This window comes from Dipodomys merriami, unplaced genomic scaffold (genome assembly GCF_024711535.1).
Source record: "Dipodomys merriami isolate MVZ:Mamm:240054 unplaced genomic scaffold, mDipMer1.0.p SCAF_268, whole genome shotgun sequence".
Classification (NCBI taxonomy): domain Eukaryota; kingdom Metazoa; phylum Chordata; class Mammalia; order Rodentia; family Heteromyidae; genus Dipodomys; species Dipodomys merriami.
This window is the reverse complement of record NW_027204137.1, coordinates 45,372-55,726: the sequence shown is the minus strand read 5'-3', so window position 1 is coordinate 55,726 and position 10,355 is coordinate 45,372. Positions and strand designations below refer to the sequence as shown.

At 34.1% G+C, this 10,355-nt stretch overlaps 1 pseudogene; it reads left to right on the top strand.

Annotated features, from left to right (window-relative positions):
- Positions 1-5,669: 5,669 nt before the first annotated feature.
- LOC138837256 (U6 spliceosomal RNA) lies at positions 5,670-5,769 on the top strand (annotated as a pseudogene).
- The last annotated feature ends 4,586 nt before the right edge of the window (positions 5,770-10,355 follow it).

The window sequence follows — 10,355 nt, the reverse complement described above, 5'->3', positions numbered from 1 at the left end:
AGCAAGCTCAAACTACTTGTCCAATCTCAGGAAAATGCTTGACCAGCTGTTCAACTATGCTTAAGCAAGCAGAAGAGCTACTTCCTCAGCTCCCAGGAGTCTGTGATGTGTTTTGAGATAGGGAGAGAGAACATTTTCCCTCTCTAGCCCTGCATACCAAGAACTTTCCTATTACTCAAACACAGTCCTCAGATAATCCTGAGGCCGGAACCTGCATCATTCTGCCCCTTCAACCTAGACCCTGAGTCTTCACAGGCTTTTAACTGTAATCGTACAATCGTAGCATCCTTATGATCTATGATATTTAAAAATTATAAATATAAATAATATTTCCAAGAATACCAGTGGAGGAAAAATGATGCAACCCAGTTTATAGTGGTGTTCTTTCCAGAACACGGAGGGCATCACATTAGCAGAGGTGCAGTGTATTTTCACAATGGAGATAAGCTATTCTTGATGTGAATTAAGGGAATTTTGAGGTGCACCCTACAAGTTGGAAACTGGTGGTCTAGGATGACTTTATGGCATAAATCTTGTGATCGATGGTCAAGAAATAAAAGCTTAATCTGACAAACAACTGCTTACTCTTGAAGAATTAATTATAACATGCTTCATAGTTTTATCCTTTATCAGAATGTGGCTCTTTTTCTGTTCACTTCTCAGTCTGTAACACCCCATTGGAAAATGCACCTATTGCAGAATTACATAACATGCAAACAGGTATATTTTGAATCTCTCAGGAATGGAATGTTCAGAATTTGAAAATGAGTAGTTATTAGTCATAGGAATTTTGAAGAACACATACATTCTGTCCTCTTAACAACTTATTAACTTTTAAAAGTTATGAGTTTCCATAGAATTAAACTGTTTTCTCTTTTAGTATAAGAAAGTACTAAATTTATTCTATTTTCAAAATATTGGCAAGTATATTGTGAAAAACTTTTCTAGTTGGATATCATTCAAGTTGATGACCCTCTGATAAAGAAGAGGTAATTAATTCAAATTAGATGCTAAATAATACTGATTTTTAAAAAGTTACTACATAAAGAATAATATTTACTATACCAAAACAGTGAAATTTTATTTCATCAGCTTATTTTTTAAATTTAATTTTAATGTGAAAGTGATGTGCACTGGGGTTATAGCCATTGGAAGGTACTGAATACATAACTTTTCAAACTTGTTATCCCCTCTCTCATTTTTCTCACAGTTTTTCCTTCATCACAATACCCCTCAGACGTTGTAATGTACATTTCCAACTTATTGTCTTGTGAGAATTGCTATTGCATTGGTTTGCTCTTTGTCCTTTGCCTCACCGTTTTTTTTTTTTTTGTTCCTGTTCCCTTAACTAATTAAGGTAAATGTATACAAAATACACAGGGTACCAAAATCAAACACAGCAGAGGATAAACCTTAGGGGAAAATCTCAAAGAAAATAGAAATCACATAGTTCATCAAAAACAACAACTGCAAATAAATATTTCTTTTTCCATATCTTGGAGTTCATTTTGCTCAGCATCAGCTTATATGGTCATATATATGCATAACAAAGGCACTGGAAAATAGTAGTTTCATGGATACTATATCATGAAAACAACATGTTAACTCTTTTTGTTGGTAAGGGCGGGACTATGGTTGGTGAATTCACGATTCTGATAAAGGAATTTCAAAAGAGCTTTAAAATTTATGACAGGTAAATTTTAATTGTTCAAACTTTTTAACAACTTAGCCTATTAAGAACATTTAAAATTGTCTGGGAAAATACGCTTTCATGCAAAGAAATCCGTGTAGACTTAGTTGAGAGGGAGCAATGTGGGTGAATATGGCTCATTTTCACAGTAAACAAACAAGCCTCACAAACATTGCTGTAAATCCTGTAGGTTCTCTTGAGAATTGTCCTTACCCAGGAAATATACTCTCACTGGGTGAAACAAGGTTGCAATGGAATTTAAATTCAAAGTTCTTTTAAAAAAAGACATCAAAATTTGTGAATTGACATTTAATTACTAAACAGTAATTCTCTGAAAAAGAAGGGAAGATGTAATTGAAAATCATTTACTTTAATAAAAGTATGAGAAAAGAGTAGTGAAGGTAGTGAAGAAAGATGAGAGAACCCATACAGGACTGTTTTATCTCCAGTGGTGTAATGGGATCTTGACCTTGTTTCTTCCATTCTATCTTCACAAGCTATAAAGTGTAGCTCAGGACTGGAGTAACCAGTTCAGATAAAGAATACTCAAAGAGTGGGGGCTGGGAAAGTGGCTCAGGGGTAGAACGCTTGCCTTGCATGCCTGAGTCCCTGGGTTCGATTCCTCAGCATCACATAAGCAAAAAGAAAAAAGCCGGAAGTGGAGTTGTGGCTCAAGTGGTAGATCGCTAGCCTTGAGCTGAAGAGCTGAGGGACAGCGTCCAGGCCCAGAGTTCAGGCCCCACGACCGGACCCCCCCCAAAAAAGAGAATACTCACAGAAGAAAATATTTGCAATTGATGTAGGTGATTTATAACCTTTGACAATCTATTCAAATCTGTTCAAGATTCTCCCCTACACCAAACTGCCCTCTTTGGACAGCTTTGTTTGTTTTCCCATGACTGCCCTTCATTAACTGATTAAAATTTTGTGAGTTCATATACATACTCTCTAAGCATTGCTGTTTGGTTGTGATTTTTGTGTGTTTTTGTTTGTAGTTGTGTTTTTAACTGAATTTCAAAAGGTTGTGCATTTGTGTTACAATTAAATATGTCCACCTAATTGTCCAATGCTCCTGGATCAGAGTCACTCCTTCTATCATTCTCAACCAACCCTTTCTCCAAGATTTATTGCAGGTTTTGGACTTCCTTTATTACATGTGTACATTGAGTATTCTAGCTGTACTTGCCCCTTGTTCCATTTTTCATTCATTTTATGTCTTTACTATTATTCCTTTCTGGTTTCAACTTCCTGATAGTCGTTCTGTTAAACTGTCTGTTAATACATTCCAAGGAGTTTCAATCCCACATATACTTGAAATGATGTCAGCTTATATTTCCATAATTCATTCATCTGCAATAACAATTTGCAAGACTGGAGATGTGAAGCTCCAAGACATGATTTTATTCTCATCGTTTTGGAAGATTAATCTTTAGTCAACAAGAAAGTTTAAACATCACTTAGAATTTATAGCTAACTACCAGTTTTTATAAATGGCTTTGTACAATGGTGTGTGATTATTTTATTTTACATGGGATGATATTTTCTACTACCTATAAATTTTGGAAAAATAAGAAAACTAAAATTTACTACTGTAGAGGAATATGATAGCAATAGAAGACAGATTTTATGTTTGTCACATCTCTGATCAGTACTCATATTCAAGACTTAAAGTCATATTTCTTACTATGTTAGACAGATAGGGAAAATATATGATAAGGCAACACATGATAAGGCAACTATTAGTGACTTTTTAAAATGTACCTTCTTATATGATGAAATTTACTTTATTAGCTAATATTTGGGTTTGAATTATGGGAGGCTGATGTATTTAACACATTTCTGGAAGGCACCTACTGAACAACGCAAATGGTGCGAGATACTATTTCTACAGTTTAATGAATGGTTGAACTTAGTGCTGGGTAAACAAATCAACTCTATTGTAACTTGATTCCTACACTTGAAAAACTTAATGTCACTATCATCTACTTGTCAAGTGTTATTTTGGTGAATATGATTATAAAAAGTTTATTTGAAAAGGAATATACTTTCAAGAGATTAAATGTATGTTATCATTGGTTTGAGAATGACAACATTTTTAGACTACAGAACCAAGTTTTACTGAAGTACCAGTGTTTTGAAGTACTAAGGGTCTTCTCAATTAATGGTTTTCGAAATTATATTTGAACTCCAAGTCAAGATTTCCTAGCCTTGGTAGAACAATTATGGATCTAACATTCAGGAATTATTTTTCGGCCTACTTATGCTGGACTGAAATCTTACATTCATCATTAGGAGAGTGGTATTAAAAATAATCTTGTGACATTTGTGATTTTGTTTACTCATATGGGCTGGTCATCTGTAAATTGAAAGTTTGAACTACAGTACTTTCTGTCATATTTTGTGATCTCATCTTTCATTTTAAGTTGCCTTACATTTCACAATTGCTTACTGCTAATTCCTGCAAGGAATTGGGGCACTGAAATATTATAGGAAATGAGAAAATGAGATGGGTCTTCAATTACATTCTCTTAGCATGTTGCATGGGCCAAGGTGAGAAGTCTTGCCCATGTTATCTGATGATGCAGGTAACTGGGACCTGATATCCTCATACCCATGGGTACTGCAGAAGAATAATAGCTTTTAGGCATCATATCAGCAAAAATTTTGGTATAATCAGTAAGAACGCTTCAGAAATATGGAAAAAAAACCACTCTGGGTCTAGCAAGTTAACACAAGAAACACATCAGCAGTGTAAAATCTCTTCTAGATTAGAGGAAAACAATACTGCTTTTTTTTTTACTATGTGAATTCAGAAGACCAAGAACACTTAGAAGGTATCACAAGTTTATACCGAAGACATTGCATTGATACTTTTTATATTCTAATATATATTCTAAACCTAATTATTTATGTTCCAATCTATTTATGGGAATAATTTTAAATTTATTTGTCAAATTACCAATGAATTCTAGTAAGATTCACTGTGTGAAATTTAAGATCAGCACATATAAATATAAAATATATATGTATATATAATAGAAGAAATTGTTATGCAATGTTCCGTTGTGGTTAGGGCATCAAAGGCAACTCTGTTTTAAAGTATTATTCCATTATCTCTACCTCAGTTTTTGGTAGAGTTAGACCTAAAACTTTACCATTTGTAAATTTACAGCCTGGAGGCAAGAGGAAACACTTTGATTAAAACATTACCAATTTAAGGCCTAATATCGAGGAAAAACATATGGACTTCTCCAGGAGTTATGGAAATATTTGGTGATAGAAAGTCAGTAGTGCAAGTTCCTGCCTGGTTGGATGGTAGACAGGCCAGGATATTAGGTAAACATGAATATGAACATTTTTTTACCTTCTTGGCTTTAGCTAGTTTTGAAATGATAGGAATAATAAACAATTATATTTTGATAAAATACCTTCTATTCTGAAGAATTAAGTCTGAAGTGTTCATATCTCTATGAACCCTTGTAACTAAGATTAGTTTTGTTCCAGTAAGACAATCTATGCTGTCAGGTAAGATATTCTGGTTGGTCTGTTCCTACATGGAAGAAGGGTGAAGGGACAGAAAGACATTTGTACCACTGAGACCTCATTTAGAAAATTTTAAGCTGCAGAAGTTTAGAAGTAGCTCTTAAGCAAGGCTTACTTTGAATCCATTAGCTCCACAAAGCTAACTCAGTTAATAAATAAGTACTTGAAAAGCCATTACCTTTGAACTTAGCTAAAAAGGCTTCAAAATATGATCAAATTTAAAATGAAAACGACAAAATAGTCATTGACAAAAAATTGCAAATATGAGCAATCGACCAAACAATATAAGTTTTTTCCACTATACATAGAAATTTAGAGAAATAAGATCAATAGCATTTTTAGTAACAATAAAGGTTCCTTGTTACAAATAGGCAACCAAGGATGTATGCCTGTATAAAGATTACATCGTTAACTACTTAAATTTAGAGGATACTCCATGCTTCAGCAGCAGGTCTACACAAAATACAACAATACAGACATTAACATGGCACTTGTACAAGGATGACATGAAAATTTGTGAATTATTCCATATTTTTCATTCTTCAAATGCAATGAAAAACAGTTATTAAAAAGTTGATTACAAAAATACAAGTGTAACAAAACCTGTAATTCATAGAATTAAAGGTTAGTTTGACATCAGTGTATTAAACATTCACCTTCGAAAGGCCCTTACATAGCATAACCTTTACAATACTTGAAATTAGATAACATTATCTTTTTATCCCAAAGAAATAAAATAATATAAAGACTTAGGAAAAAGGAATCTTAAACTTTTCCTATATGGAATGTAATCTGAAAGGACACATTTATTAATGAACCTATATATTATAAAACAATGTAGACTTCAAAGTATTATATCTAGAAGACAATGAAATAGATTATGGACTTTATACAAACATAGATACTTTTTTCAGACAATCACCAGGAATATCTTTAATTTCTATACTATTCTTTTCAACAGATAAGATAAAATTAAAAAAATCACAAACTCTGCAGAAATCAATATAGATGCATACAAACAACTCTTGAATACATTTTGTCATCAAAGTCAGGCAATTCACGTGGAAGAATAACATGGAATCCATAAATTTTTAAATTAAGATCTTGCTGTTATTTTGTATTATGAAAATATTTTGTAGGGTCAGAAAGGATGGACTGGCACTTTTGAAATTTAAGAAACTTAACCAAACCATGACTACATAGGAGAACAATTTGTACAGCCTTCCACAACTTCAAAGAGTTAGTGATACATAATTATGCTTTTGGCAATATCAAATGCAGTTTCTTCCAAGTTGTTCTTCAGTCTGGTTTGAAATCATGTTTAAACAGAAGGAGATACAGCGTATCTTTGCTATTTCTATCCCAAGAAACAATATTTAAGGAGGTCAAGAGGCCTTTAGTTTGGGGATTGGTATCTGCATCATGATGAAGTAAGAAAGAATCCATTCTGGTATTATTCCACATGTACGCACTGTGCAGGGGTGCCAAGCCATTCAGAATTCTTGCATGAACATCTGCCTTGAGCTACCAACTCATGGACAATGTCAAAATGTCCACTCTAGGATTCCCGATGATGAGGGGTATACTTACCTCATTTCTATACATATGAGTGGCCTTTTTGGAAAGTAGTCTCAGCACTATAGTAAGCCGATTAATTTCAGCATCTCAAAGAAGAAATTTGCATGGATTATTCTCCATTATTTTCTTGCAATTGATACCTTCCTCACGTTTTCATCTTGTTCCTTGTCTTCATCAGAATTGCCTAACCAGAGACTTTGAGTACCAGTGGGAATGAGGTGTCCATGTATTTCCCCAATAGTTCACGTAGGATGAAATGGTCAGAAAAATCCGGTGAATTTTCTGCATGTTTTTTCACCATGATTTATTTTCTCTTTTTCCATTTTTACTATTTTAAATTATGGTAACTGGGGAGTACTGAATTGATAGAGAGCAGATGAAAGATTTTCCTCCGTATTAAAATGCACAGACTGAAAATGAGGGACAGTGGTGTCTTCATATGCAGCTTATTCTAGGAAGGAGAAAATAGGAAACAAAGCCTACTATGTAAATGATTTGGGAAATACAAAGATATAGTGTAAGAGAAATTACTATTCAATATATGAGCTTTAACAGCTTTCTAATAGATCCATTATTTATTGGTAACCAACGTTAGAAAAAAAAATGTATAATGCAGTAGTAAAATAGAAGTCCTTTGTATGACTACCTAAATTCTTGTTTTTTTTAAACACTTGTTTCCATCTAAAAAATTAGGCCTGGGCTGGGAAGGTGGGTCAGTGGTAGAGCGCTTGCCTTGCATGCCAGAGGCCCTGGGTTCGATTCCTCAGCACCACATAAGCAAAAAGAAAAAAGCCGGAAGTGGCGCTGTGGCTCAAGTGGTAGAGCGCTAGCCTTGAGCTGAAGAGCTGAGGGACAATGCTCAGGCCAGAGTTCAGGCCCCACGACCGGACCAAAAAAAAAAAAAAGTAGGCCTATCTATTCTCTTCAGGTGATTTTGATGATTGAAGATGCTTAATGAGAAGTCAAAATATATTAGTAGTCTTTTGATATCAATTAAATTTCATTGTTTCTTCTTGGAGAATATAATGATCAAAGCAATAGTTCAGAATCAGCAAACAATAGTTCAGCATCATGCTTCCAGTGCAAGTGGATCTCCAGTAAGTAATCCTGTGTACCATTTTCCACAAAGTTTTGTCACAGATACAATCTGCCTGCCTTCTCTAGCTGCTTTCCTAGCCTGGACCTTTTCTTTCATTGTGCAGGAAAAGTGTGATTCAACTGATTTCAGTCAGATCTGTTCCAAGAATTATCAAGGATTTAGATTCTTTTTTAAAAAATTAGTTGTGGGGCCTGAACTCTGGGCTTGGGCACCGTCCTTGAGCTCTTCAAATCAAGGCAAGTGCTCTACCACTTGAGCCACAGAACAACTTCTGTGGTTCTGTTTATGTGTGCTGATTTGTTAAATGGTAGAGCAGAAAGTGAAATGATGCAACCAAAAGTATAAAAGCAAAATAAATTAGGATAATTATGGAGCAACCATATTGTCTCTGAGAATCATGAAAGAGAGAGAGAGAGAGAGAGAGAGAGAGAGAGAGAGAGAGAGAGAGAGAGAGAGAGAGAATGTGCAATCACCTAGCTAGCCAAAAAATCCATGCTTCTGATCCATTTACAAAGCAAACAATTTTATTTTTTATTTGTTAAAAGAGATGGAAATAGAATTTATATATTAACTGGAAATTAGTAAATACATTTTTAGTAGCCTACATAAAGAGATATAGCTCTGACCAAATTACAAACAAGAATCTTAATCCTTGGGCTGGGAAAGTGGCTCAGTGGTAGAGTGCTTTTCTTGCCGCTTACTACAGTGCTGAGACTATTTTCCAAAAAGGACACTCCTATGAATACTAGGGATGAGGATGAGTATACCCCTCTTCATCGGGAAGCCTAGAGTGGACACTTAGACATTGTCCATGAGTTGGTAGCTCAAGGCAGATATTCACGCAATTACTGTGAATGTCTGGACATCCCTGCACAGTGCTTACATGTGAAACATTGCAACAGTACAGACACACACACACACACACACACACACACACACACACACACACACACACACACACAACACACACACACATCATCATCATCATCATCATCATCAGATTTCTTCTTAAGTATTTTTTGTGTATGGTCTTAAGAAGAAATTTACATTACTAACTTGAATTTCTGACAGAACAATATAATCACTATACATCTTGCTTCTATACTCTCAATATTAAATTGCTATCTAAGTATGTGCAATAGATAAGTATAGGAAAAAGTAGGAGCCACACTGGTGGCTCATGTCTTTATTCCTAGCTAATCAGAAAGACAAAATCTGATGATTGTGGTTTGAAACCAGAGCAAGAAAAAAAGTCCATTAGATTCTGGTTTGAAAGTAACAAGCAAAAGCTAGAAATGGAGCTGTGGTACAAGCAATAAAATGCTAGACTTGAGAAAACTAAAACAAAATCATAACAAATTCTGGGACAGAGCTAGGCCCTGAGTTCAAGCTCTAGTATTAGTATTTAACTAATGAAGGAATGAATTAGTTAAAGAATTACCTAAAATAAATTAAGTGGTCACAAGTGGAGGGGCAGATGAAATGTAACTACCATGGTGACTGAATTATGTATTATTTTGTAATAAGGCAAATTATCATTTGTCCTAATCACTAATATTTTATTTGAACTTTTTTGTACAATAAACCCTGAATTTGGCATGCATGTATATGTGTGTGAACGTGTGCACACATATGTGTTTATGTGTGTCTGTGTCTGTGTGTGTGTGTGTGTGCTGTTGCAATGTTGCTTGCCAATATGAACAGGGTGAGGCTGAAAAGAACTGTGTTGCAATGTTGTTTTATTTGTCAGTGTTCTGTCCTGTCATTTCAGTGGAACCACCCTTCTGTACATTTTATTTGTTAATAACATCATCATAATCAAAGCATTTACAACATAAGTTAGATAAAAGCGATCATTTTCAGTTCTTAATATATGTTAGGTAAAAAGATACACATATAATCAGGTAGTAATTTATTGCTGTAAGATGACTGTCAGTACAAAATATGTATTTGAAATCTTAAATTGGTTATATTTTTAATAAATATTCATGGAGTGATTTTGACCGACTTGAAGAAATAGGTATTGCTCTCTGGTTTTTTCTGTGAAAGTCAAGGTGGATAAACACTTTCCAAATTTCTGTTGAAAATAACTTTCTTTGTAATATCATATCTATTCACACTATGATAATAAACCCCGTATTTTTAAGGTTTGAATATCGCATCATATTGACTGAAAATCAGTATTGTGGCTATGCTTGTTAGATACATATTTAAAAAAAAAACAAAAACACGTGTCATCTCCAGATTGTGGATGCATTTGAAGTTGTTTTGTACATACAAATACAAATGTTCCTTCATTAATAGTTCTTTTGTGGGAGTAACGATCACAACTTTAACAAATAAGGCTTTTCAATTATCTTTTCCAATATAAATAACATCCCAGAGCGAGTCTTGCAATTTTGAAAACCATTTAAATATTTTAGTAATATTTTAGTTCATTAACTA